Source organism: Chelonia mydas, chromosome 1 (assembly GCF_015237465.2).
Source record: "Chelonia mydas isolate rCheMyd1 chromosome 1, rCheMyd1.pri.v2, whole genome shotgun sequence".
Classification (NCBI taxonomy): Eukaryota; Metazoa; Chordata; order Testudines; family Cheloniidae; genus Chelonia; species Chelonia mydas.
The window spans coordinates 41,833,326-41,856,880 of NC_057849.1; the positions used below are offsets into that span (position 1 = coordinate 41,833,326).

Below are 23,555 nucleotides of genomic sequence, written 5' to 3' on the forward strand. Positions count from 1 at the left end.
AAACGAATGTACACCAACGTAAATGGGAGCAGAATCTTCAATAAATCCGATTTACTCCAGATGAGGCTCTGGCCTCAAATACTTTGTTGCTTTACACAAAGACTCAAGTTCAGCTAGACTGCTTGCTTATCAGCTGCACTAGGACTATTCCATTAGCATGCATCTACAGCTTATTTCTGTTAATGTTTACTTCAAACCATGATAACAAGTATTACAACAGTGGGCATTCTCTATACAAGGTTAATCAGTGAACCCTAGAGTTTAACAAATCACTCTCATATTTTTTGCATTTTTTATTAAATGTTGTTGGTCCTTCTAATATGTATTGGTTATTACTGAAATTTGTACCATTGTAGCATAAGTTTATTGGCACCCTAAATCAAAAGTGAAGAAACTGTTAGGATTATATGGTCTCTCATATGCTAAAATTGGGACAAAAGTATTTCTACTAGCACTATCCACTAGGTATTCAAAGCAATAGGTGGGGAGTCAAGATTCCCAGCTTCTAGTCTTATTTCTGGTGATTTGCTCTTTTGATGTTGGGCAATTTAGGGTAAAATTATCTGCAAACACACAGAGACCAAGTAATCACATAGGTGGGGAGCATGAAATTTAACCCCATATATCCTTAGGCAGGCTGTAGCCTAGCTCATCTATGGCCACTATTCGAGCTCTCAGGCTGTAATCTTAGCTGCTGCTAGTGTACATCTGTTGCAACACTAGACCATTGAGCGAGTAACCACACTTCCCGACCTGTCCACAAGCCATCCCTATGTTTCAGTCTATTCAGTGCTCTGGTAGAGAGTCCACCACTGTGTGCAGAGGTTGTGGGGACCATATAGTATGAGTGCGGCTAATGAGGGTGTGTAAGTAATTCAGAAGAATTTACAGGTACCTTATTCTTAACTCTTCAGTAGCTCTGTAAAAGGGTATCATAATATCTTACCTTTCTCGTGCATTGGTGTGTTGTGAGTCTTACTTCATATTGTTAAAGCACTTTGATATACACAGGTGAGTGGTCTCTTTTTAAGAGTAGAGTTCTTTATTTTCCTAATGTTTCAAGTTTTTAAGATCTTAACACTGAGCAAGCACCTTCCATGTCGTTATCTCTAAGGATTTTTCCTCAGGGAAGCTTAACTCATGTTTTCTATTTAGTGAGATGCTGCAATTAATATATTTCAGAATCACTGAATGTGCATCAATACCCTACAAAGGAATTATATATAAACATTTTAAGAGGTTTCTCTATGATGTAAATATATTACAATATACTTCATATTCCTGAAAACACGTGTTGAGCTTTTGTTTTTCCATTGAAAAAAAGCGGGGGGACAAAATGCTAAAAGACCTTTAAAAAAGTGAGGAGAGACCTTTTAGCTATTTTGGCATTGCAGGTGGAGAAAACATACATAAAAATGTAAAACATTTTCACTCTTATGCACTGATTTCTGTATTATTTATTCTAACCTCATTATATGTGATTTATGACCACTGCAGTCTGTACCCCAGGAGGGATATTCTGCTTGAGAAGATAGTATTTGATGCTATGACAACTAGCGAGGACCTTATAAAGACATCTTTGCTGAAAAGGTACAGTTGAGTTGTTATACTTTTAAATAGAGAGAAAAGGTGCTATGACAAAATTTTCCTCCATACATAAACACTCTAAATTAAAATAGAATATTTATAAACCTGGCAAAATAATTGACAAAACCCAGCCTCCACAACTGTGATATAAAGTCTAAGAAAACACATTGCCCCATACAGCTATATGAATACAAAAACTGCCGTTTCCTTAGCAAAGGTGCTTTCTTGTTTCAGATGTTACTGACTGTGACAGTCTACATGCTGTTTTTCTCACTTCATTTTAAGAAATCAGAGGAGCCTCTTATTTTATTGAATATGACTGTTTTGTAGGGGTTTTAATTTGTTCACAAACGAGCAAAACAAATACAATCTCATTTTAGTACATAGAGCCATTACCAAATACCATTAATTAGAAAGACGAAGTGGTTAGTTAGAAACACATTTTCCCTTCTTGTGGGGAAAAAAGATTTGTGTGGCTGACTTCATGTTTATTTTCTCATTCAACACGGGAAGACTCATGTGGTCTCACGTTTATTTCCCACCGTTACAATTACAACTTCCTTTCCCTGCTTGGTTAACCTTCTCAGCAACCTAACAGAACGCTACCTTCTTTTTAGCGATTGAACAGCAGAAAACTGCAAATCCCCTGGGTGTGATAAAAAGACAGCCAATAAAAGATCAATATTTCCATGCTCTTGTAAGAAGTCACCTCCTCTTTATCAAGACTAAAATCCTCCTGACTATAACAATAAAATATTTGAAACTCCATGCTTTGGAGCTGTGGCTGCTATGTCATAAAAAAGAGCAAAGAATCATTAATTGCAAGGTGCCTCTTTCAACCTGCTGGCTACCTTTGGATCAGATCCTGAAGGGTGTAAAGAGCCTCAATTCCATTCACTTCAGTAGAAATTTAGGATGTTCAGTACCCAGCAGCTTCTTACCTTTAGAACTGAACATTTTCATTGGTTATAAGAATTTTAGGGCTTGATCCAAAACCCACTGAACTCCATGGAAAGACTATGCCATTGGTTTCAGCGGGCTTTGGATCAAGCCGGTAGCCCAGAGTCAGACTCCACAGGTCAAAATAGTGAGAAAATGTGCTCCAGGCGCTTCCTATTTCCACTAGGAGGCGTAGCCCAGTGCCAGAGATGAGAAAAGAAAAGCAGGGATTTCCAAGAAAGAGAAAATTAGATAAAATTCAATAAATAGCTTCTAATCCTCTGCTCTCACATTGTCCACATATCATGTTTTAGTTTTGTTTTGCAACATGAAAGAGCATTTATTTTATCACTGAGTTTTCTGACTGTATCTTAAGAGGATTCACCTGTCTGAAATGATAAAACAAAACCATCATCACAAGCGATTAGTTCAAAAGTTCACAGTAAAAACCATCAAGCAGGAACCTCAAGCTTGATCTGTCCAGTGTATCTGTGACACCGACAGACTGGTCAACTGGCAGGAGTCATTGTAATGGTAAACAGAAATATCTACAAGGAATGGCCACCAAAGCCATGTTAAGTAGACTCGAATCTTTGACATGTTTGCCTGTATTGTTAGAGAATCAAGAGTAGATGCTAAGTGTATTTTGTCTGTGCTTACCTATATCTTGTTAGAAGTTTAACAATGTGATCTAATTAGCTTGTGGAGGCTAAAATCTGTAGCTGTCTTTTAATGATTCATTATTGTATTCTATTGACTCAGAGATGTAAGATACTGTAGGACTAATATTATTTACATTGTCTTCAGTTTAATTATCTGATATAGTGAACTGTCTTAGTAATTTGAATGACTATTGCTTAACATATTGTCTGAGAAAGGACCCATTGAATAGACATCAAACTGTCTGCTCACTTACATCAAAACCCTCCTAGTGAAATTATATGTCAGCACCCAGCTTGCTTCAACTATAAAGGAAACCCTAGGCCTGGTCCTTTGTTCTCAGGTCTGCTTAAACTTTAACAGGGAAGGTCTAAGCCACAAGACTGAGATCTCCAGGTTTACTCTGGATTTACCCTGGAATTCTCATGGAAGAATCTGAACAAACTCTACATCTGAACTGCCTATTGGACTAATGTGTTCCAGAAAGACTTACAAATCAGCAGCCTCACCATTTCTGCTATGAAACTGACCTAAGGACTTTACACACATTTGTATGTATATTGATCTCTCTTAACTATATATAACTATTTCTTTTTTCTTTTATTAATAAATCATAGAATCACAGAATATCAGGGTTGGAAGGGACCTCAGGAGGTCATCTCGTCCAACCTCCTGCTCAAAGCAGGACCAATCCCCAACTAAATCATCCCAGCCAAGACTTTGTCAAGTCTGACCTTAGAAACCTCAAAGGAAGGAGATTCTACCACCTCCCTAGGTAACGCATTCCAGTGCTTCACCACCCTCCTAGTGAAAAAGTTTTTCCTAATATCCAATCTAAACCTCCCCCACTGTAACTTGAGACCATTACTCCTTGTTCTGTCATCTTCTACCACTGAGAACAGTCTAGATCCATCCTCTTTGGAACCCCCTTTCAGGTCGCTGAAAGCAGCTATCAAATCCCCCCTCATTCTTCTCTTCTACAGACTAAACAATCCCAGTTCCCTCAGCTTCTCCTCATAAGTCATGTGTTCCAGTCCTCTAATCATTTTTGTTGCCTTCCGCTGGACTCGTTCCAATTTTTCCACATCCTTCTTGTAGTGTGGGGCCCAAAACTGGACACAGTACTTCAGATGAGGCCTCACCAATGTTGAATAGAGGAGAACAATCACGTCCCTCGATCTGCTGGCAATGCCCCTACTTATACAGCCCAAAATGATATTCGCCTTCTTGGCAACAAAGGCACACTGTTGACTCATATCCAGCTTCTCGTCCACTGTAACCCCTACATCCTTTTCTGCAGAACTGTTGCCTAGCCATTAGGTGCCTAGTCTGTAGCGGTGCATGGAATTCTTCCGTCCTAAGTGCGGGACTCTGCACTTGTCTTTGTTGAACCTCATCAGATTTCTTTTGGCCCAATCCTCTAATTTGTCTAGGTCCCTCTGTATCCTCTCCCTACCCTCCAGCTTATCTACCACTCCTCCCACTTTAGTGTCATCTGCAATCTTAGATTTAGTTAATAAGTGTCACATTCTGTACCTCGGGGGAACACCCTGTACCCTCATGTTCATCCTTATAATATGATTGTGTGGTATCCAATGCAAAGTTTGTCAATGTCGGGTGTCTTTGGAAGGCTCATGATGCACTGAGCATTGTTGTTATAGTAATGTTACAGGTTGTAATTTCATGTGTATAGTTATGAGACTTAAAATGTGTCCTCATGGCTTAAAACAAGCCCAGGAAAAACTCTCCAGGAGCAGAGGGGCAGTTTACACCTCATCAGGGCATGTATGGGACAAACCCAGCCCAGCCTCACAGGAAAAAAGGACACTGGCCTAAGCAGCAACAAAGGATCTGTTGGACTCTCGAGTGAGTCATCCCCTTTCCGTTGGTCAGTTTGGGACTACAATGAGGTAATGCTCACCTGTCTCTGAAGGGGGGGGGAGAGGGAGCAAAGGCAAGAGGGAAGAAAGAACATGATAAAAGAGAGAGATGTTTGCCATGCTGTCTCTTTTCCACCTCCATCTACAGAAACCACCACCAAGTGACTGAAGTGCTGAGCAAAAGGGAGAGCCTGGCTGAAGGACAACCATCCAGCCTGTGGTGAGAAGCACCTAAGTTTGTAAGGGCACTGAAAGTGTTAAGATCAGGTTAGAGTGCATTTTGCTTTTATTTCATTTGACCAAATCTGACTTCTTGTGCTTTGACTTATAATCACTTAAAATCTATCTTTTGTAGTTAATAAATTTGTTTGTTTATTCTACCTGAAGCAGTGTGTTTGGTTTGAAGTGAGTCAGAGACTCCCCTTGGGAAAACAAGCCTGGTACATATCAATTTCTTTGTTAAATTGACAATTTCATATAAGCTTTCAGTGTCCAGCGGGCATAACTGGACACTGCAAGATGGAGGTTCCTAGGGATGTGTCCAGGATGAGAGATATTGTCTAGAGTCATTTGGTTGCACAATCCAAGCAGCAGCTGGCCAAAAGTGCTCACTCACATAGCTGGGAGCAGCTTACATGCTAGAGGCTGTGTGTGAACATCCAGGAAGTGGGGGTCCTCACAGCAGAGCAGGGTAAAGCTGGCTCCCAGAGTCGAGGATTGGCATGACCTAGCAGATCACCGGTCCAGATAACACCAGAGAAACCTCACAATAAGGCTTGGCTGTAAGCATGTATTTGGGTGAGTTCTGAAATATTAATTGACCTGGTAGATACCATGGTCAGAATATCAATAAGGTCTATCATAAAGGGAGATCTATTTCTCTGCCACAGTCAATGTCTGATAAGTGTAACCATAGAACTCTTCAGAAATAGCACAATTTGTCATTACCTGTCTGGCTCTTGTGTCTGTGTATGTGCAGCCTATGAAACATGAACCACATACAACATTTGAAAATGCTTTTATTGTGATTTTGAATTATTTTTGATGGCAACATTTTTATCCTCCTAACAGGAACTCAACATAGTCTATAATCTGAATTCTTTCAAACTAGTGTTACCCATTTGGTAACTACAGCATTTGCTGGTGGAATCCTTCAGTGGCAGGATATATCACTCATAGTTAGTTTGCCATCTATCCTGCTAATGTATTGCATAGTCTGGATTATTGTATTTTCTGTATCAAATACTCACAAAGAAAGGTGCTTTTTCTTCCTTTTCTCTTCTGCTTCTGACACTTACAAAACATCTCTTACCTGCATACATAGCATCCTTCAAACGGATTTACTAAAACTATACATTATATGGGATCATTTTATCTATCACAAAAATGCAGCCACCCTTGGAGACAGCCATTTAGCAGCCACAGCAACACTAAACAATATTTTAGAATAGAGAGTGAAAATAACATATCCAGTTTCAGGTTAGAGTGTAATTACTCATTTTAAATGTGACAAGGACTCTAAGGTTAACAGCACGTCCTGTGCTTGCCAAAAATGCCACCAGTGACCAGGGCCTCATCTCATCTGAAATATTGCATTTCTGACTGTGTCCCCTAGTACTAGTTTAAAGTCTTGGATTTAATACTGACTCAGAGAGAAGAGACTCAGTTTCAACACCATTTCCTGAAGCAACTCCATTTTTCTTAGATGTCTCTCATCTGACCTTCCATTATGAATGAGCGTTGTCAACAGGGCATTGGGCTGTGATATTTTCCTTACTGCTAGAGGTAGCACTAAGCAAATAACGCATAACAAATCCCTCATTTCGCCAATTCTATACACAAATTGTCCATGAATAGAATATATGTGAGTGTGACTTTCATTTTTCTAACATATCAAATATCTCTGGATAATCCTTGGCCTGTAGCTTGTTTCTGAGCAGTTCACTGTGATTATCTGAGAACCAAAATGCTTTGATTCTGAATGGGCACTTAGGTCACAGGGTGTGGTTTTTGTCCCCAACTGAAATAAAGTGAACACAAAATGGGCATGGACACTGTCATAGCAACTATGTTTAAGAACTCAAATTAATACATAAAGACAATTTGTGCACAGTATTTGCCCAGCTCTAAACAGGCCATACAAGGAAGGTATCTTTCTTTCTTCTAGAAGATGCAACCATCTCACCTCAAGCTATCATCTCACCAAAGAGGACATCTGTTACATATTCAGCATTCATTTTGTTAGTGGGAATTTTGCCTAGGGAGTGAGTATGGAACATGCAGTGAAGTTATGCATTACAGTTACCAAACCCTTTATGGGGATTAAAGAGTAGAATTTTGCCATTTTATACCCTAGCAGAGTTTGTTTTTTTTTAATAAGAAGAAAATTCTGGACAAAGGATGAAAGGGAATTCAGTGAAGTACCATATGAAACAAGTAAGCTCTTCACTCTTCCTCCCGTGTTATGCTCTTCTGTGCTAATTCTCTCTGGAAAATCTAAGCAATCGATAATACAGAAACAAAATATTAATAACAATGTAATAATGTATGGAACTTTTTTCAGCGAAGAAACTAAGCAATTCACTTGCAAAGTTAGATGAATGGCCTGTAGCTATTCCATAGTACAGGGGGTTCCAAATATGGGCTCTGACACAGTCCCAGTGGCCCACCTGTGCAGCCATAGACAGAGTTTGGGGGTTGCTTGGGGAGCTCTGCGAAGCAGACAGAGATGGAGCAGTGGCTAGCAATGGCCCCTGCCCAGGGCCAGAGGAGCCCAGTGCCCCTGGTGGTTGGCAGAGGATGAAGTAGCGCTGGTGGGAAGTGGGCAAGGAGAAGGGGCCGACCCTGAGAGGCTGCGGCTCCCAGGGAGGTTGGAGGAGGCTGGAGGGTTCGCAGCTGTTCCCGCTTTGAGCTGCTGCACCCAATGATCTGTGGCTATCAAGCCCCCTGGAGTATCAGCCCTGCAGCCCATCCAAGGGACTGGGGCTCAGTGGAGCCATTCTGTTTCTGCCTGGACAACGCCATGATCAGGTCAGTCACAGGTAACAGCCGGGCCCAGCACTGGCGGGCACCGAGCCCTTCCCTTGTCCCTGGGCAAGGGGTGCCTGTGAGGTATGTCAGGATGCTGGGTGGGTGACTGGAGCAGGGCTGCCAGGTGACAAGCTCAAGGCACTCAGCAGGCTGCTGAGATGGAAAGGTGTTCGCAGGGACTGGCTGTGCCACCTGCCTGGCCCCTTCGCCCTCTCACTGGTCCAGGTCCCTGCTGAGACAAGGGGCCACACACACCCCATTGCACCCCTCTCCCTGAGAAACGCGTAGCGGCCCGGGGAGGCCAGGCTGTGTGCTCGACAGCCCCTTGCTTGATTTCCCATTTGATAAGCCTGAGGAGACAATGGCCCACCTGCCTGGTGGGTAAGATGGGAGGGGATATTATCAAGCTGTATACATTGATAATGGAAGGGCACAACTTAAAGGTTTGACCACCCCACCAGACAGCTCAAGTCCTGGCCTGTCTCCGGGCTAGTACCCCCGTTCCTTTACCCTCAATCTGCCCTCCCAGAAAGCTGCAGGAAGTGTTAATAGTGGGCCACAGTGCCTATTGCAGCTGCACAGGCGGGCCTCAGGGAAAATTGTTTGGAAACTCCTGCTATCGTATATACTTTTCAGTTACTAACTTTTATTAAAGATAAACAATTGTTGACAGTACAAATTATTTTCTTTTAAACTATTGAGAAAATAATAAATATTAAAAATATATACAGAATATAAAAATACAGCAGTTGCAGCCATGTGGTTAAATGTTACAAAAGTGGTATCACTTTTTACCGTTTTATCCCACGTGGTACATCTTTTACTTCTGGGAGAATTTTGCACCAAAAAATTAAAAATTCTGCACACAATATTTGAAAATTCTGCATATTTTATTTGTCAAAATAACACAATATAATCATGCCAGTTTCAATTATTTTGGTAATTTATTTCAAAATATCTGTCAGCAAGTATATCTGTAACAATACAGACTCCAAAAATTGTTGTTGTTGTTTTGACAAATAGATTTCTTACTAGGCGTATTAATAAAGAACTTTGAGTAATTCATTTAAATTACAATACAGAATTGTATTTCACACACCTTTCAGAAGCAGTGCAAGGGCTTGGGGACTCAGAGGTAACTGAGGAACTAAGGGAGTGGGAAGACTAGGAGTGAACCTAGAGGCTGTTGAGTGTGGGTGGGAGAAGGTTTTTTTGGCAGGGGGATGGGATTGTTAGGGAGTTGGGAAGCCTCCCCCATGCAGACCCTGGCTGACCCCCAAGCCTCTCCCATTCAGTCAGGCACATCTGCCCCTGTCGCCGCACCCCCACATCCCCATGGATTTCTGTAGCTTCCCTCCCCACATCCGCAGGCTCAACGCTTTCACCCCACTAGCTCCTGAGCCCATGCCCCAGTCTCTCCCCCCCACTAGCCATTTTGAACCCCAATCTGTGACACCCCTCCCAGCAGCCCCGTGTGCCCCACTCTGTCTTAGCCTGGCTCTGCGGGCAGAGTGCTGTGATGAACTTCTACTTCTGGAGGAATTCTGCAGCACTGGGCTAGAATTTTTTTTCCCCCATAGAAAATACATTCTGCCCCAGAAGTGCTGCAGTTCCACCTTTTGCCCAACAGAGCTGGTGTGGCACCCGGTTTCAGAGTGAGAGGATAATTCAGTCTCCCAGCCCATGCAGGCCTTTGCTTCTCCACTGAGACTGGCAGGAGTGCTACTTACTACCACTTTAACTGGTGGCTTTTTGTTTGTTTTTTAAGTGGAGACCTGCCTGATAGGAAGACACTCAGTCATTTCATATAGAAGAACACCAAAAATCAGAAGACAGAATTTGGTTTTGGTCACTACTAGCTTGGGTCAAATCCACAGTAGTGTCCAGAAATGAAAGGTTCTGCATACAATTTCATAAAACTTTTAAAATAAACATTGACATTTCTTATTAGTTCACTAGGCATTTAGTTTGGATTTTATAAGATGGTAATTATGTTATTTAAGTACTAGTTGATTGGTACATGTTTACAAGAATATAACTAGTTGGTTAAAAATACACTGGTAGACTTAATAATACCTTCACTGTAATCTAATTAAATACCACATAAGTATTAGACAGACATATTGAGGTTTAACAAATATGTAAGAATTATGTACTAATTCTTAAAATACACCTTTGATCTGGTACCTCATTAACAGAGGGACTGTTTAATTAAACACACATTAAAAGCACTTAAATTGTTACCAGTCCTGCTCCATAATTTATACTACCTCTATGGTGGTTTATTTTACCATGTTTACAGCTCCCCAGACACTTATTTAAAAGAAACATAACATTCAGTTCCCAGCTGTCTAACTTCAGTAGAAATAAAGTACACAATCACTCACTTTATGGCTTTCTCAGGCTACGATCCAAGGTACAAAATCTCATCCTGACATTATCTGAGGATTTCCTGTGAGGATAGCCATGAAATTGTAGCATCTAATTGAAGTCCAATATAAAACCTCCTGTATGACACATTTAAGTTCAAAAAGCACAGCCTTAGAAGATACCCTATGGTGAATGGTGTGGTTTTTTCATGAAATTTTTTTAAAAATATTTTCTCTCATAATTTTGCAGAACACCCTTCTCTAGCCCAGTGGTTAAAGTACTTTCCTGGAAGGTGGAAGAGCCGTGTTCAAGTCCCTGCTCTGAATCAGACATAGTGAGGATTTAACCCTTAACAATTACACTGATTCTAAACTGTTAGTGAATGGGACAGGTCATATGATATTTCAAGCTTCCTAATTCTTCACAGTGTAAGCAACAACTCAATGCAATAACTAGATGTACTGAAAGGTTTCAGAGTAACAGCATTGTTAGTCTGTATTCGCAAAAAGAAAAGGAGTACTTGTGGCACCTTAGAGACTAACCTTTGAGCATAAGCTTTCGTGAGCTACAGCTCACTTCATCGGATGCATACTGTGGAAAGTGTAGAAGATCTTTTATATACACAAAGCATGAAAAAATACCACCCCCCACCCCACTCTCCTGCTGGCAATAGCTTATCTAAAGTGACCACTCTCCTTACAAAGTGTATGATAATCAGGGTAGGCCATTTCCAGCACAAATCCAGGGTTTAACAAGAACGTCGGGGGGGCGGGGGGGTTAGGAAAAAACAAGGGGAAATAGGTTACCTTGCATAATGACTTAGCCACTCCCAGTCTCTATTCAAGCCTAAGTTAATTGTACTGAAGATTCATGTTAGGACATTACAAGCAAAACCACAACTAACATTATCACAATTATAAAAAGCATTTAACACATTTCACTTCTCGCTCTTAAAGAGCGAGACTCAGTTACCAGGATTCTTACCAGGTCATCACCCACAGGAAATCCATGGGAGGAGGACAGGGGTTTAAGAACTTTGTGAGCTTCATCTCAGAGTTTCCTGCACATGCTCCCTTCAGAAGGGGAGAGGCAGGAGGGCTGTGAAGGAGGAGAGGCCCTTAGTGGTGCAACCAGGGTGTCCTTGACTATTTGGACAATGTGCCAAGCCCCCCTGGCAGATGGGGAGGAGGCTGCTGCAGTCATTAGGTTATATGCCATGCCATGCTGTAAGGGCAAGGATTCCTTCTTCCCATTTCCTGCTGAACTCCAACCTTGCACTAGGGCTCTGCCTTTAATACCTATGTCTGCCCAAAGCTATACTGAAAATAAAACTTAATTAGGATAACATTCATTCTGTAGCTGCTCATTCTTCTCTTCTAAAAGAGAATATTTTCATTGAATTTAAGGCTACTCAGCTGGTCAAAATTACTTCAGTATCAGAGGAGAGCCTATACATTAACCAGTATAGCTTTATGTTCTATGAGCATAAGTCCACATAGGCCGATCAAACAGAGTAAGCCTTAGGGAGTTCTTAGGCCCTAGACAACCTGCCCATCCCTATCTGCCTGATGTTGCTGAATGCCCATTTAACCTTACCAGCCTGAAGTCAACCACAGGAATGGTTTTGCAGCCCTAGAAAAGAATCTGTTCTGCTTTTATGGTAGAGCTAGCTCTGAGCTCAAAAGTAATGGGGAAATGTTGCAAAATTCTATCATCTGCATGAATGTTTTCTGGAAAAGCACAATTTCGGGGCTTGTTAAACATTTCACAAATGTTAGTCACTACAACAAAAACGACAAGAAAGCAATTATCTCATAGCTTGTTTGTCCTAAGAAATATTCTGAGAGAATATAATATACCACCTGTAGCTAAAAAGTTCAGTACAGATGGGCACCAACACTAAATATGCAACAGAATATGGAAAGGATTAGTGCTACAAAATAATCCTGCTGGGACACCAGAGTAGCAAAGAGAATTTTTTTTTTTTAAATCTAAATACAAAAATCCATTTGGGATGATTAGTCTCATTTCAAAAAACGAAACATTCCAACATCCACAACCATGGTGAGAATTAGTTTTTGTAATGTTTTGTGGGAGAAGGACTTTCTGCTCAGTCCACAATATATTTCATTAGCTCTTGCTTTCTTACAGTGACATGAGCTAATTTCATAGCCCTGGTGCTGCCATTTGAATTTGGTTTCTTATTCATTTAAAGTTCTTTCCGTGCTACAATGACAGTAGTTTATCTACTTGGCAGGCTTTAAAATCCAACCCAATTAGATGCAGTTCTCCTACAAATTATTTTTAGATATGTTTCATGCTATCTAATTATATCCACTACACTGCACAGTGGAAGAAAAATGTGCAGTTATAGTGTGTAATATACTATCTATAGGGAAAATAATCAGTAGTGAAATTGCTGAATTTTAGCTACATAGAGCCAAATTCACAACACTATTTGCCCTTCCTAGGAGTTGTGGAAAATCAGCTTTCACTGCTTTGCATAGTGTGGAATCCAAGCAGATTTATGTGTGCACTGTTGTTGTAGCTAAGTAGCTTTATCCCTAAGTAAGATTTATAGCACATCTGAAAGCTTAATAGCCTTTGGAATTTTTTATTTCTACTAAAATGATTTGGTGAGCAAGCCTGAAAATATTTCTATGTGAATTTATTTGACTGTGGTATATGGTGATACCACACCATTAAAAAAGGCACCAAAATGGCCTGTAAATCTCAACTAAATTAATATATCTCACATTTCTCACTGCTTCTCCAACAGCTCCATCTGGATGGCTCACCATCATATAAAAATCAACGTGGCCAAAACTGAACTCACAATAAGAGATAGCAGACTGCCTCAGAGTCTGGGTTCACAGCTTCCAGGGTCCACTGCTCTGGGGAAGCCCACCTGTCCTGTCTCCCAGGTCCATAACCTAAGCATAAATTTTGGCTCTTTCCTCTACTTTTCCCCCCACATCTAGGCCATGACCTTTTCTTTGGTTTAGATTGTTAAAATAAAATAAAATAAATGAATATTATTATATATATATATATATATATATACACATATTCAATGCTTTGTTACCCCCCTCTCCCGATGGCCTCTTAAGAACCCACCAGTTGAGAAACACTGTGGCCAGGTATATGGTTCCACAGAGCCCTTGCTGGTGGTCCACAGAGAACTGGCCTCATCTATGCTGCTGCCTCTCCTCCTTATTGCCAGCTGTAAATTACATTAACAAAGACAGTTTAAAAACATGTACAAAAATAGCAAAATCCCCACATTCATATGTGAGAGCCAAGATCTTGAATTGTAACCAGAGGCCTGTGACATCATTCATACTTCTTGGCAAATGCAAAAACTCCTTGGAGAGCGCTTAACAAGAGGCCTGATTGAAAATAGATGTAACCTATGTAGAGAGGAGGTAAATCAATTTACTTACCAATTTGAGAAACAAGGTGGGTGAGGTAATGTCTTTTATTGGACCAACTTCTGCTGGTGAGAAAAACAAACTTTCAAACTACACAGAGCTCTTCTTCAGGTCTGGGAAAGTTACTAAGAGTGTCACAGTTAAATACAAGATGGAACAGTTAGTTTTGCGCAGTTAGTTGTACTACATAACCAGTTGTGTCAGCATCCACACTAGTGAGGTCTGACACATCTAAAAATAAGAAGGAAAAAAAAACTTGACAATGACTGTAGCTGTTAGGCTCACACACTGTCTTTTGTTCGGTGATATAATACATTTCCTGAAGATATTTGGCCTCCTGTATGTAATTCATCACTGATGGTATTTCCCAGTCTCAATCCCACTGAATTCTGTAAAATTACAGGAATCGCTACTGATATCCAACCCGAAGATTCAGTCTGTGTTCCCCCGGGCAGTTCTGGCTTCTCCCTGCAGGGCTGGGCTGGATCTAACTGCCGCACGTTTTGTACCCCAACAGGACTCACTGCTGATTGGTCAGAAGCGTCCAACTTGTAACAACAAGTTGATGTGTGTATCTGCAGGAATGTCTGCCCTTACAGAAGTCTTCCACACCAAATAGCTACTGAGCATGGTTAACACCTTAGAATCATAGACTATCAGGGTTGGAAGGAACCTCAAGAGGTCATCTAGTCCAACCCCTTGCTCAAAGCAGGACTAATCCCCAATTTTTGCCCCAGATCCCTAAATGGCTCCCTCAAGGATTGAACTCACAACCCTGGGTTTAGCAGGCCAATGCTCAAACCACTGAGCTATCCCTCCCCCCACACCTTCCTGCACTCCCTTTAGTGTGCTGAAATAGCAACTACTGTATTTCTTTGAAATCACACAAGTGATATTGCTGCCTTCTCTGGGAATATTTCAATATCAATTCAGAGAAAGTAGAAACAGCAGCTGTAATTACAGCAATAAGTGTTTTTGGCTGAACATCATGAAGTAAAAACAGAGAAGAGGGTTACGTAGATACAACCAGATAGTCTGGCCTGTGAAATACAGTCTCTGAACTATGTAGTTAAGCATTTGAAAGATGGCTATTAATCACCTTTAAAGGATTTTTGCACCCCCAATTGACTACAGCCTAGAGAATGCAATGAGTCCACAAAACTCACTGTGTGTGTAGGTAACTGGGGAAAACTGGTTTGGGAAGAGGGGTAACTACCCTGGATCGGGGGAACATGTGTTACTATGCAAGGTCACCAGATACAGGTGCTTGATGAGAACCTCACAAGGACAGTAGTGGAGAGTTGGTATCTGGACAGCAAAGGAGGCTGCCAGTCACCAGAAGGGTCACAATGGGGATTGCTTTCAAGAGATGTAAGCTATACTTTTCTTTTTTGTCTGTAACTAAACTGAAGGAGCCTGATATAGTTTAGTTGATGAGTAATATGACTCTAGAGATGCTGAGACAACAGCATCTTTGTTTAAATTCCATTTTCTCTTTGATTGGAATAAGTCTTGTTTTTTGTTGAGATTATTGCTTTATGTAATGTCTGAGGAGGGGTGCTGAAGGATAAAGAGCTTCTGGAACCCACACTGCCTTCTCAGTCTCAGACAAGTGGCATGGACGGAGGTGTCCACTCCCAATGAGCTCTGCTGTGACTTTACCCAGGGTATAATCTGGACTATTGAACAGGTGTGTACCCTGAGTTCTCCATCATGGGGTGCCTTTTACACTGCTCTTCTGTGAGAGCAACCACTCCTAGTCTGCCCACACACAGCCTCCAGCAAGTCAATCACTCCCAGCTGTACTGTATGAGCGCTATAGCCAGCCACCCATGAATTACACTGCAGAGTAACACCAGCAAACTCCCAGTTCCAGACTTTCCTGCAGAAATGTGCATCTTGTAGGGCTCTACTCTCTTCTTCTGGACAAGCTCATAGAAAATCTGTCATTTTATTAATATAAAATGATATGCACAAATCCTGTTATCTCAACTCCAAACACTTCATTCCAAGCACTCTTTTACAATAAAACAAAAAAACAAGTTTAGTGACTACAGAAAGATAGCTTTTAAGTGATTACAAGCAATGAGGCATACGTGTCAGAACTGGTTACAAGAAAATAAAATGTAAATAAAACACAATTAACTTAACAAGCTAAATGTATTCAAAGCAAAGGTTTCTCTCTCTCTCACCACATGCTTCAGCAGTCTTACTGGCTGGAATCCTTTCAGCCAGGGTCCCTCACACAGTTCACTGTTAATTTCCTTGCTTTTCGGGTGTTGTCGATACCATGGGTAGAGAGTAAGGGAGGATTATTTTAAGGCACCTGTTACCCTTTCTTATAGTTCTCTTTTTCTTTAAAAATCATCTCTAGCTGAGGTTCAGGAGACACCCAGTCTGTGGGGATGGGAACCTCGAGCTGTTTCTTTGCCAAAAAGTAGATTTCTCACTCACAACCTTCTCCCTTCTAGAGAATGGCCACTTAACCAAGCGATTGTCCATTTGATTTTGTTGATACCTGGGTGAGGTGTCAGTTTGCCTTTTGTCTCAGAGGAACTGGTTTGTATCTGCTTTTCTAAACTTGGAACATGTCTCAGCAATGTCATACAGTAGAATCTAATAACTTTACATACAATGTTTCCACACATATTTTATCAGGACAATAATAATCAGCAAATTATTAATTTTCAAATGATACCTCACAAGCCATATTTTGTACAAGATTTATCATAGTCTTGTAAAAGGGGTATATATAAAGTTACAGATTGTCACACTCCGTTGCTGTCAGGCTGCAGAAGGTCCACACAACTGCAAGAAGCTGAAAGACCAAGGAGGAGAAGAGAGTTGGAAGGAAAAAATGTCACAGCCCTGTGTTCAGGAAAGCATACTTGTTCAGAACGGGTGCCTAAATCCCACTGAAATCAATGGGATTTAAACTATGTGTTTAAAGTTAAGCACATGGTTAACTGACTACCTGAATCAGGGGCATAATCCATAACATGGTGTCATTTTAAAATACAGTATTTTCATAAATGGAGTTTGCATGATAACCCACTGAAACATAAGAGATTTATTTTCTGATAGATTTTAATTGAGAAGACAATAATATTGGCTGAGACTAGAAAGGCATATGGCAGAAAGATTAATAATACACCATATAAAGACATCAAGGAACCAAACTACATAAGATTATCCTGACCCACATAAATATGAAATTTCCATAGATATTTTTGGATTAAACTAGTATTACTTGAATTTCTCCACAAATTTTTCATAGTTTCACTGCCTTGTAACATGAAAACCAGCTTTGCTGCATCTAGTCTCCTGGACACTTGCTCTCTCTGTGCCCCAGCTTCTTTATGTTTCTGAGATCAGGTCCCCCTTTGAAAAGTGGCTCTTTGACTGTGCACTTTCCATCTCTTTCTCTAAAAGCCTATCTTTTTCTGGTAGAAGACCAGGCAGTAATTTGAATAACAAAAGGAAGTTGAACAGAGCCAAAGTGCAGGAGAATTCTTCAGTTTGACTTTCGCCTTTATAAAAACTGTTCTGAAGACATCAAGTGACGTTTTTATTTTTTATTGTAGTGTAGTACCAGGGACACTGTAGTTATGGGAGAAGACGCACTTACATTCTAATCCCTCTGTATCAAGTAGGGCTGAACAAACCATTATGCAAGCAGAGCTGGTGCTAGGCATAAGCAAATTAAGTAATTGTTTAGGGCCCCAAGCAGCTCAGTGGGCCCCCCTATTAATTATTAGTATGTGCTGTGTGAAGGCCCCAAAAAATTCCCACTTAGGGCCCCCCAAAAGGCTAGTACTGGCACTGTATGCAAGATCCGTTTGCAGGGATTGACAATGGACCAATTCCTTCCGCTTCTCCTTGAGGTTGAGGCTCTGTAGCTGAGGGCTGTTGCCAGGAGAAAATAATTCATAAATATTATTTTTTGGTATTTCTGTCTCTATGTCAGCTGCCCTAGGTAATTCACATTGTAAGCAGGGCTAGTTCCATCACCTGTTATTTAGAGTGCCTGACATTTCTCATAAGACTCTGTTTGCAGTTCCTTATAATGTTTCTGAACGGTAACCATTTGGGCTGAAAATTTACATGGCAGGTTTCTGCCTTGGGTAGACTTAAAAAAAATAATCAGCCAAAATAGTTCAGCCATTTCTGAGAACAAGGCCAGAAGAAATTATATTGTTTTGCCCATATAAAAAAAAAATCTAGGGACCTTTTCTTTAACAGCTTAGCACCACCATGCTTTGGAGTAGGAACTTGAACTTTGCTGGGGTGGGCAGGGTGACCTGTGTGTCAAGGATGTGGCTTTTGCCATCCCTATGAAATTTCATCTAAATTAGACCAAGTTATAATCCTTTGAAAAATTGCAGTATGCACGTGCTCAGTGGAGACTTCAATTTCAGCAGTTAAAATCTTCAGATATTCCCTCCGTACTGAGCATGCTGAAACCTGTCACAGCTCCTAGCGCTGATCAGACTGCTCATGTGCCAGCCCCACAGAGCAATTGAGCATGCTCTCTCCAGTTCAGATCTACAGGGACAAAGCCAGACCTTCCTTGTAATGGCTTCTCCCAGCTGCTCCAGGATAGGGTGGGGAAGGGCAGTGGCTCTCAACCTTTCTAGACTACTGTACCCCTTTCAGGAATCTGATTTGCCTTGCATATCCCATATTTCACCTCACTTAAAAACTACTTGCTTACAAAATCAGACATAAAAATACAAAAGTGTCACAGCACACTATTACTGGACAATTGCTTACTTTCTCCTTTTTACCATATAATGATAAAATAAACCAACTGTAATATAAACATTGTACTTATATTTCAGTGTATAGTCTATAAAGCAGTATAAACAAGTCATTGTCTGTATGAAATTTTAGTTTGTACTGACTTTGCTAGTGCTTTTATGTACGCCATTGTAAAATATCTAGGCAAATATCTTGATGAGTTGATGTACCACCCTACCCACCCCCGGAAGACCTCTGCGTGCCCCCAGGGGTACGTGTACCCCTGGTTGAGAACCATTGAGGTAGGGCATTGGAATTGAGAGCAAGGAACCTTTCTTTTCTGTGCTCTCAATACCCCCACCTGCTGGGTTGAGTAAATTATTATATCATTTTCACATTTAATTTTCTAAAAGAGCTAGAAGAACAAGTCAGAAACACAATCTTCATGTAATGAAGGCTCCTGTGTATTTTTAATAGGTGTTAACTCAGAACAATACTTAGTGCTTCTCTTGTAATAGAACAGTGCCCGTATTTGGTTCATGCATTATAATGTTGTAATGTCCGTTTCAGCGAAGGTTATTGTAACACTTCCAGACAAAAGGCATATCCAATGAATAAGACACTGGAATTAAAACAGACGTCCATAAGATTCTGGATGATTCATTTGATGTAGAACATAAAATCTCCACATCATTAGAATCAATCACATTTGTAAATTTCACTGTCACTGACAGTTCAGGATCCATGAATATAGAGATAGGACTTTCCTTTCTTGCAGGTGCTCCATTTATTGAAGTTAATGCTCTTTATTCACTTGTACACTGCTGTTGCTTTGTACTGCTTTGGCCAGTTAAACCCAGATCCATGGCTGTTTTGGGGTACAAAGCAGCTAGAGCAAGCTAGTGAATTTGACCCAGTATTTTTAAAGTCTCACAGTTGGCTTATAAAGCCAAATCCTCTGATCCCACTGGAATAAATGGCAAACTCCCATGTATTTTATTGGGAAGAGACTGAACGTGTTAACGGCTTGATTCTGCAAGGTGCTGAATATTCTGGCCTTAATCCAGCAAAGCTCTTAAACGTGTCGTGTGCTTAATTTTAAGTTGAATCACTTAAATGGGTTAGGTGTCTGTGCCTCCCGGTGGGACTGGGCAAGCAGCTCCCTTGTGACTGGAGACACCCCTGCAAAGAGACATGTTGACTGCTGCTACTCACTGTTCCAAACTGTGAGTGAGGTTTGGGGGATGGGTGAAGTAGGGTAGCCAAAGCACTGTTACCTGAGGGACAGTATCTTCAATGGGAAGAAAAAATATGGGATGGACTACTGCCAAAATTACTAGAAGGGGGAATATTTTACTCTTTATTTCCATATATATTCTGTTGCTGTGCTTTCCCAACTTTATGATTGTGTTCTCTTTCCCCTAATAAGGGTTTCTTTGATTGTACACAGTCTCAAAGTGTTTGCAAGAATGGATGTTCCGCCTGCTAAGAAAACCCAGGGAGGGTGCATTTAGTTTTCCCAAGCTTCTGGGTGGAGACTCAAGACCATTTAGTTCTTTGTCAGTAACAGGTGCAGAACGGTTATAACTACAAGGAGCAGTCCTGCACCAAGGGATGGACTAGATTACCGAATGGGTCTTTCATCTATAACATCAATCACTCCCTGTTTTATATCTGTATTGTGCACTAAAGCTGACAACTTTGTCTGATCGTTTGTCTTGGTGGGAATGTGATCCTTACATTATTATGCTTGTGAATAGGAAAATACACTTTATCAGTCTGATGTTTTCTTTTAGTCTTTCAGTGCCCAGCCGGTGAGATCATTACACACTTAGGAGATTTACTGTGAAGTTTAATGATAACTGCACTCTCATCTATTGAGTAAAAGGAAGATCTGGTAAGAATTTTTAGTAACTCTGGCTCTGTTGATTACTCACACTACATTTGGTTATTGACTTTTACAGTATGTTGACATTGTAAATATTTATATTGTAGGGTAAGTCTTGTGGTAATGCTGTTTATATTGAACATGCATTCATAAAAGTAATAAGAATTGTTCCTCACTGTACCTGCACCCTGAAAGTGTGACATCCTCTCCCTCACACAGGGTTAGATCGCCCACTCCCAGAGTAAAAACCCATGGGAAAGGATTGAGGGGAAGGAAAGCTCCATGAGGATATCCTTGCTGACTTTCCCCTTGGAGGTTGGGGTTTGCCCCCCTATAGAATGAGCCACTGAGCCCACTTCCAAGCTCAGCTGATCTGAGGACCTGGAGGCTTCGAAGGCTGTCAGCACAGAGGTGTTATGCCTTGCAAATGCTCTGGAGCATTGCCTTCACATTTTCACTCCATGGAAATCAGCTGTCACGGGGTCCCCTTTAAAGAGGGTTTCATCATCTGGAGGAGACTCCATGGGAAAATTAATAGATGCCCCCAGCTGTATTATCTTTCCCAGGTAATCCCTGCAGTGGACTTGGGGAAAGGATTTAGATAATGGCATAGAGAGTACACTTATAAAGTTTGCAGACGATACCAAGCTGGGAGGGGTTGCAAGTGCTTTGGAGGATAGGATTAAAATTCAAAATGATCTGTACAAACTGGAGAAATGGTCTGAAGTAAATAGGATGAAATTCAATAAGGACAAATGCAAAGTACTCTACTTAGGAAGGAACAATCAATTACACACATCCAAAATGGGAAATGACTGCCTAGGAAGGAGTACTGCAGACAGGGATTTGGGGGTCATAGTGGATCACAAGCTAAATGAGTCAACAGTGTAACAGTGTTACAACACTCCTGTTAATACCCAGAATGATGTTTGCTTTATTTGCAAGCAAGGTATGAGAAGTAATTCTTCTGCTCTACGCCACTCTGATTAGGCCTCAACTGGAGTATTGTGCCCAGTTCTGGGTGCCACATTTCAGGAAAGATGAGGACAAACTGGAGAAAATCCAAAGAAGAGCAGCAAAAATGATTAAAGGGTCTAGAAAACATGACCTATGAGGGAAGATTATAAAAATTGGGTTTGTTTAGTCTGGAGAAGAGAAGACTGAGAGGGGACATATCAGTTTTCAAGTACATAAAAGGTTGTTACAAGGAGGAGGGAGAAAAATTGTTGTCTTTAATCTCACAGGATAGGACAAACAAGGGGCTTTAATTGCAGCAAGGGCAGTTTAGGTTGGACATTAGGAAAAACTTCCTAACTGTTAGGGTTAAGCACTGGAACAAATTGCCTAGAGAGGTTGTGGAATCTCAGTCATTGGAGATTTTTAAGAGCAGGTTAGACAAAGACCTATGAGGATGGTCTAGATAATACTTAGTCCTGCCATGAGTGGAGGGGACTGGACTAGATGACCTCTTGAGGTCCCTTCCTATCCTATGATTCTATTCTAGGATTCCGCCACCACCATCCAACCCAGATCCGCCAGCTCTTCCACTGCCACCCTGTGTTGTGGAGATGCGCTCATGGGAGTCCTCTACAGGGTTTAGGGCAAGGGAGAGCACTGCCATAAAGTTATATGAGTTGCCCCATCTACAGGGGATGGGTAAGATCTATGTGCAGAGGGAATCAGGGAGGCATGATCTGGACCCCTGTATGCATCCATGCCGGGGCAAAATAATAATTGCTACTTCTGTAAAATGCTATTATTTGATCCAATGAATATTTGGAGATAAGAAGAAAAGTCATTCCAGTGCTGCAAATTGCCAAAAACAATTATCTTGGATGTGCAGGCCTCAGAGCTGATGGGAATTTATATTTGCAATAAGGAAAGGTGAGAGGATAAACACAAATGAGTTTCAGATAAGTTGTAATAAGGTTTACTAAGAATCCAAACTGTTTGGACCTTCCTCAGATTTTTCATAAGCTTTGCATTTCACTCATCCTTGCTAGGGAATCACTAATGTTACATCTACAGCAGATCAAGATAAGAACAAGGTAGGTCAAGGAGGCCAATCGCAGAAATGAAGTGATATCATCTCTCTTATTAACTAGTCTAAATGAGTTTAATAAAATATGTTAGTGTATTTTTTTCTATCTTCAGTAGGTAGAGCTGGGGATCAGAAAAAAAATTCTTAAGTTTCCTATATACACTTTTTCATTTAACCTTTTTTTTTTTTTTTTTGGCTAAGTTGCTCCTTCTTGAAACCTGCAGAATGGAAATTACCTGGTTAGAAAATTTTCACAATTTTTACCCCACTTTTTATCCAAATCCCACCAATGAACTTCTACATGAAATAAAAAATGCAATAGATGCCTATTACATGCAGTAGAAGCTATTGCATGTCATAGACCACTACCTGGACAGCAAAAATGAAGCCTAATCCCTGTGACCCAAAAACCCCTCAGTACCAATTGGCAAGAAGGTACAAGAATATCTTGGTTCACCAAAGAATATCATACAAGGATCAAAGGAAAGCCAGTGTCATGTTGGTTATGAATATCATTGTAAAAGGTATGTACTGCTATTGGAGGGTTGCCAAGTTTTCAATTTCTCAAAACAGGACACTACAAAACTGAACCCTCCTGCCCCCAACCAAAGCTCAACTCACCATAAAGAGAAGAGGGATGCTGAAGGGGACCATGTCTCTCCTGCTCCTTCCAGCAGCAGCTCTGAGGCAGAGTTCAAAGGGAGATATGGGGGCAGGAAGCGGGGGGGAGGTTCCTGGAGATGGGTCTGACTCGGGCCCGGAAGCAGCCCATGTATGGGGAAGAGGAAGTGTGCCGCCCCAACCTGGCTGAGATTCCTCCAGCTCTGCCCCTTCCCTGGTCTGGGGCTAGCACTCAGGGATTAAAGGGGCCTTGGGCTGGCTCAGGGCTGGAGGCAACAATGGAATTGTGGTAACTGGACTTTTGGTCCACTCCTGTTTCTGGTCAATACTTCTGACTGGAGACTGTACAGATCCCCTTAAAACTGGAC

The 23,555-nt window shown here is 41.1% G+C and overlaps 1 long non-coding RNA gene across 1 annotated transcript; it reads left to right on the plus strand.

Annotated features, from left to right (window-relative positions):
* The first annotated feature begins 1,561 nt into the window (after positions 1–1,561).
* Positions 1,562–23,295, plus strand: LOC122462005. The gene is made up of 3 exons (XR_006284326.1): positions 1,562–1,590; positions 20,434–20,534; positions 22,768–23,295. It is a non-coding gene; the product is annotated as an uncharacterized LOC122462005 (long non-coding RNA).
* The last annotated feature ends 260 nt before the right edge of the window (positions 23,296–23,555 follow it).